Genomic DNA, 17198 nt, shown 5'->3' with positions numbered 1-17198 from the left:
AGAATGTGAAAAATTAGAATCTTAGGATAGTCAACTTCAAACTCTAGCAACAAGGGAAGCAACCAGGTCCGGCCTGAAATAAAATTCAAATAGACATTTGAAGTACAGAGAGGCTCAAACAGTCTTGGCACTTATATACAGTTAACAGCAGCACTTATTACACTCCTATTTGTCCCAGTAAGTATGTCTCTTAGCACATGACAATAATCCTTCATAAATACAGTATGTCTGTTTATATTTATTTATTGCATTCTATGTCCTCCCTGTTTTTACATTAAGAGGTCTATTTATCATGCTGTGTAAAAAGTAGAGTAAAACATTAACAATGATGTTGCTCATGGCAATTGAAATCTAATAGCTGATTGGTTGCTCTGGACAACATCACTGGTAATGCTTTACTTAAAGGAGAAGGAAAGGTTAAAACAAAGTAAGCCTTATCAGAAAGGTCCACCTAAATATACTAGTAAACCCTCAAAGTAGTGCTGCTCTGAGTCCTCTGTCAAAAGAAACACTGCATTCCTTTCCTTCTATTGTGTACACATAGGCTTCTGTATCAGACTTCCTGCCTTCAGCTTAAACCTCCTTGCAAGAGCATGCTCAGTTTGCTCCAGGGCTGGATTTTCATAGCGAGTGCTCCTAGGCCCACTGCCATTTGTCGCGCCCCCCTCCCCTTTATTCTGGCAAATTTTGGTCACTTTAAATCTCACTTCACTTTTTACACAGCATAATAAATAGACCCCTTACTGTATTATTAAAAATAAATGTAGCCTGTAAAAAGACATACATACATCTTCTCATTCCCCTAAAGCACCAGGGTTCAATTACACACCACAAAACTACATTTTCATATTGTATAATTTTTAATTCACTTTATGAGCTCTCATTTTCATCTTAGAGTTTATCCTTTAAATCCCAGCCCAGTTTCTATGTGCAGCAAACCAAATAATTAAATAAATTAAAACACACACACAAGAGGATAAAACAGCTTTTTTTGATGCATACCAAAACACTTTTAGGTGAACTTTATGTACAGATTTTTTTTATTTCTGCACATTATATATTTAAGAGCCTTACAGTTACAGTGAAACCTCTGTTCCGTACTTCGGTATGTGACTGTAATGGAGTCTACTGACCTGCTCCAAGATGGCGTCCAAAATGGCGATTCCTCTTCCCTGCACATGGCTCCGGGTGGTCGCAATCATCCTGCATCATCTCCTTCTTGCCCTGTGATTGGTCGCCGGCGACGGAACGGACGCCGGCGTCAGAATCGGGCGCCGGCGTCAAGGCGTCAGCGTGGGGACGCTGGCGTCTGCGTCTGACGCCAGCGCGTCAATTTTGGCGCCAATAGACTGGACTATAAAGACCCTCATTTCCATCCTGACCTTGCCCAATTATAGGTCTATTTCATATAGTTCCTGGGTGCGATATATTCTGTTTTGCTTATCCGTGTTTGAACCTTGCCTGTTATCGACCTTGAATCTGTACTGCCTGTCTTGACCATTCTGCCTGTTTTACGACCATTCTTTGATAAACCCTTTTCTGTACCGCGAACTTGGATTGTTGCCTTCTCTTTGGTCCTTACTTCAACTGCGCCTTCGGGCATTACAGTATAATTGGGCCATGGACCCCTCGGAGGAGGCTCAAGTACCCCTCGATGTCGGAGGGGCCATTCGGGGATTGGCTTCTCGCATGAAATCCTATGAAGCCCAGCAGTCTCAAATTGGCCAGGCAATTGATGTTATCCTGGAGAAATTGACTGCCATGTCTCCAGCGGCTCCTGCGGCTGTGCCTGTTCCTGCCATTCCTGCTCCTCTCCAGGTGTCTGAACCTCGTGTTCCCGCTCCACCTCTTTTCAGCGGAGACCCAAAAGCTTGTCGTGGTTTTATTAACCCAATGTGAAATTCAATTCACTCTGCAGCCAGGCCAGTTCGTCTCCGAGCAGCCAAGGTTGGTTTTGTCATCTCCCGTCTGCAGGGGAAGGCTCTGGAATGGGCGTCTCCCCTTTGGGAGAAGAGAGACCCGCTGATCGACAACGCCGGGGCCTTTCTCCAAGAACTCCGGACGGTGTTTGACGCTCCTGGTCGTACTACTGCAGCCTCGGCTCGACTGTTCCAGCTTCAACAAGGCACTCGCTCAGTTCCCGAGTATGCCATTGAATTTCGTACCCTGGTGGCAGAGACCTCCTGGAATAACGATGGTTACCACGCGGCCTTTTACAACGGCTTGGCTATACGCATTAAGAATGACCTCGTTTCCCGGGAAATTCCTTCTCGGTGGGAGGATCTGGTGGCCTTGGCGGTGAAGGTGGATACCCGGCAGAGGGAGTTCCAGCTTGAACTCGACCGAGAGCGTACAAAGAGGTACCCCCGGTTCCAACCTTCTTTGGCCCCCCCGCTTCCAGAGACCCCTGCTTTTCAATCCTGTTCCCCCTGAGCTTCCTCCTGCTCCTATGGATTCTGCTTCTTCCTCCTTGCCGGCTGAAGAACCCATGCAGATTGGGCGGGCCCGCCTGTCCGAACAGGAGAAACTCCGGAGAAGGGCTGCCGGCCTGTGCCTTTACTGTGGGGGTAAAGCCCACTTTGCCCAGGAGTGTCCAGTGAAGCCGGGAAACGCCAAAGCCTAGGTAAGCTCGGGGAGACTTACCTGGGTGGGATTTGTCATTCTCCCCATTCTTCTACTCTACGTTTCCTTCTTCCGGTGCAGATCCAGTTTGGCTCTTTAAAGTTTTCCTCACAAGCCTTTCTAGATTCCGGTGCTGCAGGAAACTTCATGGATCGATCCTTTGCAAGACGTCATTCCATCCCTCTCCAACCCTTGGCAGTTCCTCTTCGTGTCCTGGCGATTGATGATCGTCCTCTGTCGTCTGCCTTCGTCTCGCATTCTACTCAGGAACTTTCTTTTAAGGTGGGCACCTTGCATTTGGAGAGATTATCCTTCCTCCTCATTGATTGCCCTTCCACTCCGGTTGTCCTGGGACTGCCATGGTTATGTGCACATAATCCAGTCATTGACTGGTCCACATTGCAAGTTTCCAGATGGAGTCCTTTTTGTTTACAGAACTGCCTACCCACTGTTCCGGTTGTCAAAATTTCCTCTGTGTCCTCTAATTCTTCTCTTCCCTCTGTATACCAAGCATTTGCCGATGTGTTTAACAAGTCTTCTGCTGAGATTCTTCCTCCCCATCGGCCTTACGATTGCCCAGTGGAACTTCTATCCGGCTCTATGCCCCCCAGGGGCCGCACCTACCCACTCTCTCCTTCGGAAACTTCTGCTATGAAGTTATACATCCAGGAGAATCTTCAGAGAGGATTCATCCGTCCTTCCACCTCCCCTGCCGGTGCAGGTTTCTTCTTTGTTGAGAAAAAGGATGGTAGTTTGCGGCCCTGCATCGACTACAGAGGACTCAACAAGATCACAGTTAAAAACAGGTACCCTCTTCCTCTTATTTCTGAACTGTTTGATCAACTTAGGGGTGCCAATATCTTTACAAAGCTGGATCTTCGGGGGGCATACAATCTTATCCGGATCCGTGAAGGGGACGAGTGGAAGACCGCCTTTAATACCCGTGATGGACATTATGAGTATTTGGTCATGCCCTTTGGTCTCTGTAATGCTCCTGCGGTCTTCCAGGAGTTTGTTAATGATATTTTTCGGGATTTGTTGGGTCTATGTGTGGTCGTTTATCTGGATGACATTCTTGTTTTTTCTAAAGATCTTTTGGAACATCGTGCCCAAGTACGTGAAGTCCTCTCCAGACTAAGGAAGAACAATCTCTTTGCTAAATTGGAGAAATGCACTTTTGAAGTCTCGTCTATTCCTTTCCTTGGCTATATCATTTCTCCTCTAGGTTTCAAGATGGATCCTGCCAAGGTGTCTGCAATCCTGGACTGGCCTCTTCCTACTAGTGTCAAAGCCATTCAGAGGTTTGTCGGCTTTGCCAATTATTACAGACAGTTTATAAAAAATTTTTCTTCCAGACTTTCTCCAATTCTGGCCCTGATTCGTAAGGGGGGCAAACCTCAACACTGGTCTCCTCAAGCCCTGGAATCCTTCAAGTCCCCTCAAAGAGGCCTTTTTCTTCCGCTCCAATTCTTCGGCACCCAGAACCTCTACATCCCTTCTTCATGGAAGTCGACGCCTCTGATGTCGGAGCTGGAGCAGTTTTATCACAGAGATCCATTTCTGACGGTAAACTCCATCCTTGTGCGTTCTTTTCTAAAAAATTTTCTGCCCCTGAACAGAACTATGATGTGGGGAATCGTGAACTACTTGCCATCAAATTAGCCTTGGAGGAATGGAGACACTTACTGGAGGGTTCTTCGGTTCCTGTGACGATTTTTACCGACCATAAGAATCTTGAGTTCATCCAAACCCTCAAACGCCTGAATCCCCGGCAAGCCAGGTGGGCACTTTTCTTTTCCCGTTTTAATTTTGTCATTACCTTTCGTCCTGGCTCCAGAAACAGGAAGGCCGATGCCTTATCCAGAAGCTTTATTCCCGAAGATTCTGTGTCCGAGGAACCTGAACCTGTGGTACCCTCCATCAAGATTATTGCTGCCTTGTTCCCTTCCTGTGCCTCCCAATTGTTGTCCGCTCAAGATTCTGCTCCTGCGGAAACTCCTCTTGGTGTTGCTTTTGTCCCTCCAGAATTTCGTCTTGCTATTTTGTCTCAGTCTCATAGTTCCAAACAGGCCGGACATCCTGGAATTCAGAAGACGACCGAGCTCTTATCTCGTCTTGTATGGTGGCCAACCTTAAGAAAGGACGTTAAAGATTTTGTCTCCTCATGTTCCACGTGTGCTGTGTCTAAATCCGGACATTCTCCTCCCAAGGGTTTTCTTCTTCCACTGCCCATCCCATCTCGACCCTGGACTCACCTCGCCATGGACTTTATTGTCGATTTGCCCATTTCCTCCGGCCACACTGTCATTTGGGTTGTTATCGACAGATTCAGTAAGATGGCTCATTTCACTCCTCTCCGCAAACTGCCTTCTGCTCCTGAACTTTCAGAACTGTTTATTAAACATATTTTTCGCCTCCATGGCTTCCCAGCAGAAATTGTGTCCGACCGTGGTCCCCAATTTGTGTCTAAATTTTGGAGGTCACTGTGTAATGCTTTAAATATCTCTCTTCAATTTTCTTCTTCTTATCATCCCCAGTCCAATGGTGCCGCTGAACGTGTTAACCAGGCCTTGGAGCAATTTCTTCGTTGCCATGTGTCTTTGTGTCAAGACGACTGGTCGGACCTTCTTCCCTGGGCGGAGTTTGCCCATAACAATTCTTTACATTCTTCTTCCCAGAAATCTCCTTTCTTCTGTGTGTATGGCCGGAACCCATTGGCATTCCCTCAGGATCTCTTACTCACAAATGTTCCTGCTGCTAATGATCAAGCCGCTCATATGCTGGCCATCTGGCAGGCCACCACTGCTAATCTGGAAAAGAGTTCATCCTCTCAAAAGAAGTTTGCCGACAGGAAGAGAATTGCCGCCCCACCCTATGCTCCTGGTGACAAGGTCTGGTTGTCTACACGGAATATTCGCCTCAAGATTCCCACTCCTAAGCTTGGCCCCAAATTCATCGGTCCCTTTCCCATCATCGAGGTCATCAACCCTGTGGCAGTTCGTCTTCTTCTTCCTCCCGAGATGCGGATCCCTAATGCCTTTCATGTGTCTCTCCTTAAACCTGCAGTGTCTTCCCCCTCTTCTTCTTCCACAGCTCCTGTTGTTATCGATGACCATTTAGAATTTGAAGTCAGCAGGATTCTGGACTCTCGTTTTTCCAGGGGCGCTCTCCAGTACCTTGTCGAATGGAAGGGTTTCGGTCCCGAGGAATGCTCTTGGGTGAAAAAGTCGGATGTCCATGCCCCCATCCTTGTTCGCAGGTTTCATAGGCAGTTTCCTTCCCGTCCTGGTCCCGGTGGTCCTGAGGCCCCCCCTAAGGAAGGGGGTACTGTAATGGAGTCTACTGACCTGCTCCAAGATGGCGTCCAAAATGGCGATTCCTCTTCCCTGCACATGGCTCCGGGTGGTCGCAATCATCCTGCATCATCTCCTTCTTGCCCTGTGATTGGTCGCCGGCGACGGAACGGACGCCGGCGTCAGAATCGGGCGCCGGCGTCAAGGCGTCAGCGTGGGGACGCTGGCGTCTGCGTCTGACGCCAGCGCGTCAATTTTGGCGCCAATAGACTGGACTATAAAGACCCTCATTTCCATCCTGACCTTGCCCAATTATAGGTCTATTTCATATAGTTCCTGGGTGCGATATATTCTGTTTTGCTTATCCGTGTTTGAACCTTGCCTGTTATCGACCTTGAATCTGTACTGCCTGTCTTGACCATTCTGCCTGTTTTACGACCATTCTTTGATAAACCCTTTTCTGTACCGCGAACTTGGATTGTTGCCTTCTCTTTGGTCCTTACTTCAACTGCGCCTTCGGGCATTACAGTGACAAACCTAGTTCCAGAGTTAACTAAGGTTTCGAAAGATAAAACTGAAATGACTGAGAAAAATAAATCAGAAGACCCAAAGGAGATAAAGTTCTACAAGCACAACATATTTGTAAAAGGTAGTTTAAATTATGAAACTAGTTGTCATTTTTTACTTCATGTGACTTGAGACATTATAATCTATACCTATACCTCCACAGCTTGAAACATATATGTAGTAGTTTGTATCACTTTTGAGTCTCCTGCATTATATTTTCTCAGAAGTATTTGTTGCTTGGTGCATAGTGTTCAGTGCATGTACGTACAGTACATTCATATAAAAAAGTTGTTGTGCAATGCTGCGGCATTATATTTCAGCTTCGACATGTCTAAGCTTATTCATTTTTAATATTCCTGCATGGCCCTTCAACAAGTCCAACTAGTAAGGGATAAACAGTATTTCAAAATAGTTGCATCATCATGGCTTGCATAATACAGGACTCAAGTCTAATAATTTCTCCTTCCCAATTGAATTTTATTATTTAGTAAGTACTGCAATTTTAGGAATCAACTGAAAAATATGAGGGGCAGTCACCACCTTTAGGAATCTTACCTTTCTTAATATGAACTGCCAGGGGCACAGCTAGGGGCATATAGGCCCTAGTGCAGAAATTGTGGCCAGGGCCCCTTCTTACCACATTGAAGTACATGTGTACCTAGGAACATTGGATGTATCTGTGTGATTGTTGTTCATATGTTTAACAAGTTCTTGAATCTACTTTTTTTAACCCAGCTGCGGGCAACACAAGTACTGTATGCTGTGAGCCACAACCAATTTCACCTGCTCTGAGTGGCTTATTCCAAAATAAGTTGCCATTTGCATTACTGAAGCTGTAAGAAATAGCCATTTTGGGTATGCCATTATGTTATGTTACATATGTATTTGTTTGTGGCCTTGTGCATATTTTTTTATATATTGTCTGCAAAGTTAGTCTTTCAGGTAGCTTACAATCCACATTCTCCCTTACCCGAATTCCCATATCAAAGGTTGTCTTGGAATTGTAGTTGGTTTTTACAGGAGCTCTAAAGCTGATTTTGTATGCAAAAAACTTGCTCAACAGGATGTGGGCAAGTTGGGGGATTTTACCACTTCCATCTTATCAGTGAGCTGTGGGGATAGTTGTGGAAAACCAGGATAAAAGAGAACACTGGATATTAGTGAAGGAGAGCATGAGGCGAGAGGATGCTATAGAAGAGATGGAGGAGCTGGTGCAAGACAGTATGTGAAGACTGCAGACCAGAGGGAACCCATAATGAAGCTGAACTCTATTCCATTGCTCTTCTGGTAACCATAGTGTAACTTTAGAACATTTGTAACTGTGAATTTTGTAAATATTGTTTTAGTCTAAGTGTAACGATTCCTTGATGTATTCAATGTATACAATGTAATCACTTTAATATACACTTATTGGTGTGGATTCTTTGTCTGCTTGCTCAAAAAAAATATGAAACCCTAGTAAGAGGGGTGAGATATACAGTATTATTATTATTATTATTATTATTATTAATAATAACAATACAGTATGTCATAATCTTACAAAGTATAGGAGTTGTTTGCAGTGGGAAAATATTAACCATTTATTTCACAGAATACAGTACATAATGCAGATAAGCATTAAAAAGAGCTAGTTTTAAAGCATAAAGATTGTGCCACATGGGGACTGAAATAAGCCTGCTGAAATACGTAATCTGAAAATCAGCCCGTACACGCATTAGCCTTCTCTCCTGCCTGCACCCAGGAATCGTTGTGTTGGGCTAATGCCTTTGTACGCCTATGCAACCTATGAAGGCTACTTCATTATAGTAGGTCGGACATCCCCAAACTTTTTCACCGGAGAGCTATATTCAAATGTAAGGTAGTGCCTAATAAGGACATTGATTGGCTATTTGGTAGCACCATGTGGACTGGCAACCTGCAGTAGGCTCTGTTTGGTAGTGCACATAGTCTTTAGGGTAGTGGCACACGGGAAGATTTGTCTCCCGTGATTTTTTATGCGTGACTGTGGGAAACAAATCTTCCAAAAATGCCTCTCCATTGTCATGCAAATAAAGGAGTGATTTGCATGTCTTCACCCATGATGCCTTATGGGAGAATTAAAACTTTCATTTTTGAGATTTAGGCAGTGCTATGTGTATGGCACAAGACAAGTAAATGCCTTCTGTTTTCAGAAGGCTTCACTTTGTATTTATTTGCTTGTGAAGGGCTTTTTGGCTGCTTTTTGCCCATCTCACCCTAACCAGGTTTCTCTATTTCTCCATTGTCAATGGAGAAGCATTTTCAGGAGGTTTGTCGCCCGCAACCACTCATAAAAACTTGCAGGCAACAAATATTCCCATGTGCCAGCATAATTATGCTACATAAACTTGACTACAAACCAGGAATTCAAAAATTGGCACCTGCTTTGAGGCCCCTTAGAGCAACATCAAATGGGTCAATGAGCAACATGTTGCTCATGAGCCACTGTTTGGGGATCACTGCTAGATTTCTACACTACACCATATTGTTAATCCTATATAGATGGGAAAAAACATTTCAGATATTTAGATTTTATACAGGATTGTAATCAGGAGAGAATGTGTTGCCTCTCATAGCCTAGATTATTGATTTAGGCCATAATGAAGGAAAAGGCAACTGCACAGAAAAAATGAATGCTATTAGCACACAGGTTGTTTTCTTTGTCGGAGTAGATATGTCAAAAGAGAAAAGCTAAATCACTGGCTTCTGCCCCTCTATCTTACGGCACTGACAGGCACCAACTAACCAACTGCATCGTATTTACATAGCAAACAAATCTCCGCCCAATCATTTAATATTCTACCAACCGCTGTGGTTCTCCCACAAGAGTAAATACATTGATTATGAGCTCATTCAATTGTACTTCAGTTTGGGAATCATTATTATCTGTAAGACTTTTTAGAAGTAAATACGTTTTGGAGGGTTTGTGTCAGTGGTGGCCTACCCATCCATCTGCATTATGATTTGATCATCTGAGTTGCACACAAGCTGTAAATCAAGGGTGAAAACCTTTCTTCATGTGGCACTTCACCAACAGTGGAAAATAACCACAGATGGTAGATTTAAGACTCAAATAAATGGAAATATCACCAAGGAGTTCCATGACCCTATAAAGGCACAAAGCCAAAAATGTTCTGTACCCAGCCTCTTATCACAGTTTGTCAGCTACAGCTGCAGTCTGGACAACCATCAAATAAGCTGTTATCTCACAATCCTGTGCTCTGCATGTGCAAATAGGTTTTGAGTGGGGGTTGTGCAGCTTTTAAGTACAGTGTGTTTCCTTTCATAGGTAAATGCACATCATTATCTGAACTGGAAAGTATATACTGTATCTGTGTGCTCAGAGGGTGTGCCTAAGTACACTTTATGGGTTTGTATATGTGGGTGGAGTAGAAATTGGGTGTATCCATCAAACACAAATAGGTAATTTGTACAACTGTGAATTACACATTTGCATATATAAATCCATGGTGCTGGCCGTGTGCATGCTGCACCTGCTACCCCACAAGAGCCCAATGCACATGCTATGCACAGTCTGGGCACTGTAAAGCAGCAGCTGCAACTGCAGCAGGCAGTATTGTGTCACAGTGGGGTAACTGGCACCCTCAGGACTGTCCCAGATTTCTTTGCCTCCGCTTTGCAACCCATCCAGTTGCAGCAGGCACAGGCAGTGGTAGAATGGCTTACCTAGGCTACCTCATCTGCAGCTAGGGTTGCCACCTTTTCTGGAAAAAAATACTGGCCTTCTATATTTATCTTTTTTCCGTATTAATAACATTGGGATCAACCATAATTTTTACCTGCCAGGCCGGTAAAATACTGGCCAGATGGCAACCCTATCTGCAGCAGGCACCAGTGATCGGCAGGAGGTGATGTCATCTGCTAGCGCAGTGTTGGGGGACACCCCATCCCCTTTATTATTTGATCCTGAGGTGGACTTGGGCCTAGACACCCAGGATCTTCTTGCGGAGCATACAGGTATGAAAGGTGGATTCCTGTCTGATGAGAAGACACAGTCATACACATTATCAGCAGGGGATTTTAGGCAGGGTCTGCTAATGGCAGGGCAGCAGGCTGCTGGTGTGGAGTCAGACACCATCATGCTGGATGTAGATGCTACGTATGATGTAGGGTCTAGTCTGGGGGAGGATTTTGAGAATGACAGGAACAGACTCTAGATGCCAGCGCAGGAGGATAACAGCAGCAGGGGGGGGGGGCTGTGTGTTGTTGTTGATGATGATAATGATGATGTAGAGCTGGCCCCACAGAGGCAGAAGACCCCCACCAACCACTGCAAGGGGGCCAGGCAATGGGGTAGTACTGCACCTGGGTCCAAAGGCTCTGGCACATATGGGACCATCAGCTTTAAGTTCCGATATGAAACATCATCACAGGATGATGAGGGAGCAGCACCAAAGTGTCAGGGCACAGAGGGGCAGTGGTACTTCCTGTCCAACTTCCCCCATTTCTCAGGGTAGAGGTGCTAGCTCTCCATCCCCTGTAGCAAGGGAAGAGGATTCTGAGGCTCACAGTTGGAGGCAGCCACTGTGGAGTTCTGTCTCTTCTGCAGCCCACTCTGCCTCCTCCTCCTCCTCCTCCTCACTGCCATCTTCTGTGTGGCCCCTGTCCCTCCAGCTTTCCCTCCCCCAGTTCTTCAGCTGCAAGGCATCTAGGCTCAATGTCTGGCAAAACTACTGGATGACGCAGCCCCCTTCTGACAGATGATGGCTTGCGCTGTCCCTAACTGGCGGATCCCCAGCCGCCATTATTTTGCCAGGAAGGTATCCCTGCCCTCCACCAGCAGGTGGTGGAGAATGTATCAATGTCGATGGATCATGCTGTCAGTGGCAGGGTGCACTGTACCACGGACATGTGGACCAGTATCATCCTGATGAGTGCTGGGGAGGGTGTGAGTAGGGGAGCTCCTCTCAGGCTAGAGGTGTCTCCCCATGGGGTAAATGGCAAACACCACTTCCTCACTCTCCACTATGGATGAGCCACCCCTGAAGCATCCCTGCAGTTACGCTTTAGTGTGGCACAAACACTGTCAGGCTGTGCTGCAACTCCTCTGCCTGGAGGAGAGGAGTCATACTGCACTTGAGCGACTGGCTGCCTTCCAGACTCAGGTGCAGCGGTGGTACAGTCCCAGTCAGCTCCAAGCAGGTAGTGTCATATGCAACAATGCCACAAACTGCTGGCCTCCCTCCACCTAGGCCGAATGACTCGGCCTAGGTGGAGCTTCGCACATGTTCTCAACATTGTGGTGCAGTGCTTTCTGAAGAGCTACCAAGGATTGGGTGACATGCTGGAGAAGGCATGTAGGATATGTGTATCGCTGGGCAGTCAGCAATTACCTGCTGGAGCGCAGTACCAGGGGTACTCAAGGAGTGATCCCTGGATCTGTTTAATCAAAGACCAGGAGGATTACTGGGTGGCCACTATGCTTGACTCACAGTACAATGAAATGGTGGGGGACTTTCTGGTACCCAGCCAGAGAGAGAGGAGGGTGGGTCACTTGAAGAGGGTTGTATGTTCTAAACTGGTGGAGGCCTTACCCCAGTTTGACACTTCTCAAGGCTCCAATACCCCACACATGCAGCAGAGACAGGGGCCTAGCAGCAGCAGTGCAGGTAGAGGTTGTGATCTCATGGATGTGTGGAGAAGTTTCTTCGAGCCTCAACAGCCAGCAGCAGACCAGGTCAGCAGCCAAAGTCACCACCAACAGAGGCCGGAGAATATGGTGGATGACTACATGGGGTCTGTGAGTGTGCAGGACACCATGCGCACTACTGATGACTCAATGCATTTCTCGAGGCTCGACCAGTGGCCAGAACTAGCACAATACAATCTGGAGGTGCTGGCTTTCTCCCCTGCCAGTGTGTCCTCAGTGCTGCAGGTGGGGTGTCACTGAGAAGCGGACATAGCTATCCACTGGCAGCGTGGAAATGCTTGCATTCATCAAGATAAATGAGGCATGGATAAGCGGAGATATCCAAGTGCCCATGGCAGACATCAGAGATTAGCCTTATCTCTCCATTGCTGCCTTATATTTTTCTCTTATAGACTCCTCCTCACTATTCCCCATCTGGCTGCTATTTGTGCTGCTACTACTACTACTACTAGTACTACTACTGCATTGTCTGCAATTTTTTTCTGGTTGGGGCCTGTCATGTCTAATACTACAGTTTAAGGTTGCCATCTGTCCGGTTTTCACCCGAAAAGCCCGGTTTTCAGGAGGGCTGTCTGGGTGAAAACTGTCTGTCCAAATTTCCAAATTAGGAAATCCGGACGGGATTTAAAGTGAATGGCGCCGTGATCAGCCAATAGATGATCGACATGTCAGACCCACCCCCCAACATCATCAGACCTGCCCTCTAACCCCACGCCCCGTCCTGTGTGCCACATGGCAAAAGGCAACAACCCTATTACTGTTGCTGATACTACTGTTGCATTGTCATTGGGGGTCTGTCAAGGCTTCTAATAATGTTGTTACAACTACTGTCGCATTGTCAGCAAATTTATTCTGGTGGGGATCTGTAAAGGGTCCCACTAGTGTTGTCTGTCATTTGCTGTCTGTAATATACAATTTTCATCTTGGTGGGGCCTAGTTGTCACTCAAGTTGGGTTCTACTCTCTACTCTCCAATTGTAGAGAATGTAGAGACACCTGCATTCATAACAATATCAGTCTCTTAAAGAAATGCTTAAATCTTTCAAAGCTATTGTTGTCACATGCCTAGTGGTAATACTAATAAAGTCCTGTTGCCTCTAAAAGTGCTCTCAATGTGTGCTTAAATGTAAAATCATGTCTCTAAGGCTGTTGCTCTCTTATTCTAATTGCGCTAAAGTTGTCGGCAATTACGGAAATGAGGTCTCTGAAATGAGTGTTGCCCATATCACGCTACCATGCTGTTGTGTGCGGACTGCTGGCACATTATTACCAAAGTCCTGCTGCTGGGTGCTGCCTCTAGGTGCGCTTTCTAGAGATGTCTGCAATTACACAAATGAAGTCTCTGAAATGAGTGCTGCCTCTTACATGTTTGCTGAGATACTATTACCCAAGTCCTCGTCATCATACAAATAGCACTCTCTTCAAAGTCTTCTACTAATGCTAGGGGCAGATTTACTAAACTTGAGGGAATAATTCGAATTGAAAAAAAGATCAAATTTCGAAGTATTTTTTGGGTACCTCGACCATCGAATGGGTCAAATTCGATTGAATTCGATTGAATCTAATTATTCGAACGATTCGAAGTAAAAATCGTTCGACTATTCGACCATTCGATAGTCAAAGTACTGTCTCTTTAAAAAATACTTCGACTTCATACTTCGCCACTTTAAACCTACCGAGGTTCAATGTAAGCCTATGGGGACCTTCCCCAGCACTTTTCTAAGTTTTTTTTGATTGAATAAAAATCCTTCGATCGATCGATTAAAAAACGATGTTTATTCGATCGTTCAATCGAAGTATTTGAGGTAAATCCTTCGAATTCAATATTCGAATTCGAAGGATTTTTACTTTGAGGGTTGAATTCGTGGGTTTATTAACCCTCGAAATTCGACCCTTGATAAATCTGCCCCTTAGTGTTGGGTTCTACTTATATTGAAGGCTTGCATTATGTGTAAGGAGGGACACAAAAAGCATAATCGATTTAAGGCCCACTCAAATCAATAGCAGATTCGAACAAAATAGACGATTCGAGTCATATCAGATGATTGTGCGTCGAACTTGATGCTCACGCAAAGCCAGTAGAAATATGCAATGTCCTGCACTTACACCTATAGGAGTGGAAAACTTTAATAGAGAGAAGATGGCAGGACCTGGCGCTCTCAGTCCCCTGCAGCTGCACTTCTTAATCATGTTCCTGTACCAGGAGGGGTACAACAACATCCCCCAGTATTCAGGAGCTGAAAAGGAGCTACGGGCAGAGGCGGAAGATAGATTTTTTTAAACAAAATAAATAATTTATCCAGGGCCGGATTTACATAGTGGGCACCCCTAGGCCCACTGCTGTTCATCGCCCCTGTCCCCTCCCCTTTATTCATGCAAATTTTCATCATCTGGACTGGAGCAATGGGGATTGACGCATGGGAAATTTAAAAAAATTATTGTATCCCCAGTGTTTTTGAACCAATGTGGGTGTGGTTGGGCAGCATGCTGCCCCCCTAAAATCCTGCCACCCTAGGCCCGGGCCTAGCTGGCCTTTCCAAAAATCCGTGCCTGAATCTATCTTCTTAATTACAATAAAGTCACTTGTTTCCTATTTATTTTGTTATTTTTGAGCAAAAGTGTGTTTAGGTGAATACTTTAACATCAGTCAGGTTGACTGTCATATAATTGGAGAGAACAAGGAAATCAGCTATCAAATGGAGATTATCTGCTGCAAATAACTGGCCCCATATCCTTATCGATAAAAGTTTTCTGTAGTCACATCACACACTTCAGCCTGTATAATTTGTATTGTACAAATGGAAGGGCTGTATTACTCAAACTAATGTTATTTTATTGTCAGCTGAATGGCTATAGTAATATATAAACTATAGATGATACATTTTGCTTAAACAGAAACAGTTACTAAGTGTTATAGTAGATACCATTCCAGAGTAGTAGATACCATTATCAGAGATAATGTCAAATATCACAGACATGTTTTTTACGAAACTGGCAAAATGGGAGTCTTTCTCTATTCCTCTAACAATGTAGGGCATGTGTGTAGCAGTATACTGAGCGAAACATGCATGTGAATTAGTCTTCCCATTCCAATGCAATTCAGTGACTTTTGACATCAGTGAAAAATGTCAGATTCACTTAACACAGTCAACAAGAGTTAAAAGTAATGAAGCCATCTGTATTGATAGCCCAAAGTTGGCACGAACAAAACACCCATAGACTGAACTTTAATTTCTCTGAAATGTACTGCGTGACAAAAATATTTTTGAAGACAGAAGGAACAGAAAAAGAGAATCGCTCAGTGGTGCAGTTTTTTGCTAACAGGAGCACCAGGTCCGGTGTATCGGGTAAGTAATAAAAAACTTTTGACTCCCCCAAGAAATTTTGACTTTTCTTCTTCTTTTATAGCTGTCCGCAGGAGCTCACCCTCTTGGATCTGGATAAGTTATCCTTTGCATGTCAGTGACTTTTTGACATTTGACTATTTATCTGACCACTTGTCACAGGACTGGTGTGTGATAACTTCCAGAGTGTGGGTTACACAAAAAAGGGTATTGTTATTTAAGGGGCAGTATTATTAGAAGCAGACTTGATTTTTCGTTTGTGGTCCTTATTTATGAACAGCAAGTAATTCTGGATGTCTATTGAACATCCAAATAAATAGTAGGAGATACTTCCTGATATGAAAAATAGGGCACATAAATGTAGTTAAGTCAATATGTAATAGGTAAAATAAATATACTCAAATATTCTGAACTTGAAAGAGCCTGAGGGTAAAGGTTGATGGGCAGCTTTATCAAAATGTGTGATTAGAACTCACCACAAAAAAACTCACCCACTTTGTATTCATTCCTATGGGATTTTTTCGAAGCATATTTATCAAATGTAAACTTTCACCCAATCATAAATGTTACATAGTACATGGTAAGTTAGGTTGGAAAAAGACACACGTCCATCATGTTCAACCTTTTAACCTGCCTAACTGCTAGTTTATCCAGAGGAAGGCACAAAAACTCCATCTGAAGCCTCTCCAATTTGCCTCAGAGGGGGGAAAAATTCTTTTCTGGATGTGCATCTAAAAATTTCATAAGAATCAATAGAAGGGATGTGTTTTCCTGTGGTGAGCTCCAATCTTACATTTTGATACATTTGCCCCTAAGTCTCACTTAGGTATGACCCTTCATATGCTAGAAAACCTCAGTCAATGCATTCCAGGAGAGGAGTAGAGAGATAATCTGGATCCCTCTCATCAATCAAATTATTGCTTTCAGTATTCAACCTGGATCCCTATCATCAGTCAAAGGATGGCTTTCAGTGTTCAACCTGCGGTTGGCTGAAAAAAGAGAATCACTGACTGATTGCTATGGATTACTGTCCAGGTGCAAATCTGCCCAGTGTTTTTAAATGAGCCCCAAATGTATCTATCCATTTTGCTATAACTCCTTAAGAGGACAACGGTCCAGTACAATGCAAATAGTGCTGGACAGCTCTTAAGTAATTAAACACATATCTTGAAAAAAGGACAGTATCTTAAAAAGCCACCAGGGCCATGAGTTTCAGGGAGTGAGAAAAAGTTATTAATAAGGACCATTGTTTTATTTAAAGGGATACTGTTACGGGAAAGCATGTTTTTTCAAAACGCATGAGTTAATAGTGTTGCTCCAGCAGACTGAAATCCATTTTTCAAAAGAGCAAACAAATTTTTTTATATTTAATTTTGAAATCTGACATAAGCTAGACATATTTTCAGTTTCCCAGGTGCCCCAGTCATGTAACATGTGCTCTGATTAACTTCAGTCGCTCTTTACTGCTGCACTGCAAGTTGGAGTGATATCACCCCTCCTCCTTCCCTCCCACAGCAGCCCATCAGTAGAGCATGGGAAAGTAACAGCTCCCTGGTAGATAAAATAACAGCACTTGATCTTAAATTGTCTCCTGAAATTGCACTACTTGACTTTCAAGTAATGTCTTCTACAAGTTGTTTTCCAATGACAAAGATGTGGAATAATTATAAAAATTTTAAACATC

The sequence above is a fragment of the Xenopus laevis genome, chromosome 2L, assembly GCF_017654675.1.
Source record: "Xenopus laevis strain J_2021 chromosome 2L, Xenopus_laevis_v10.1, whole genome shotgun sequence".
NCBI lineage: Eukaryota > Metazoa > Chordata > Amphibia > Anura > Pipidae > Xenopus > Xenopus laevis.
Note: the sequence above shows the minus strand (reverse complement) of the source record.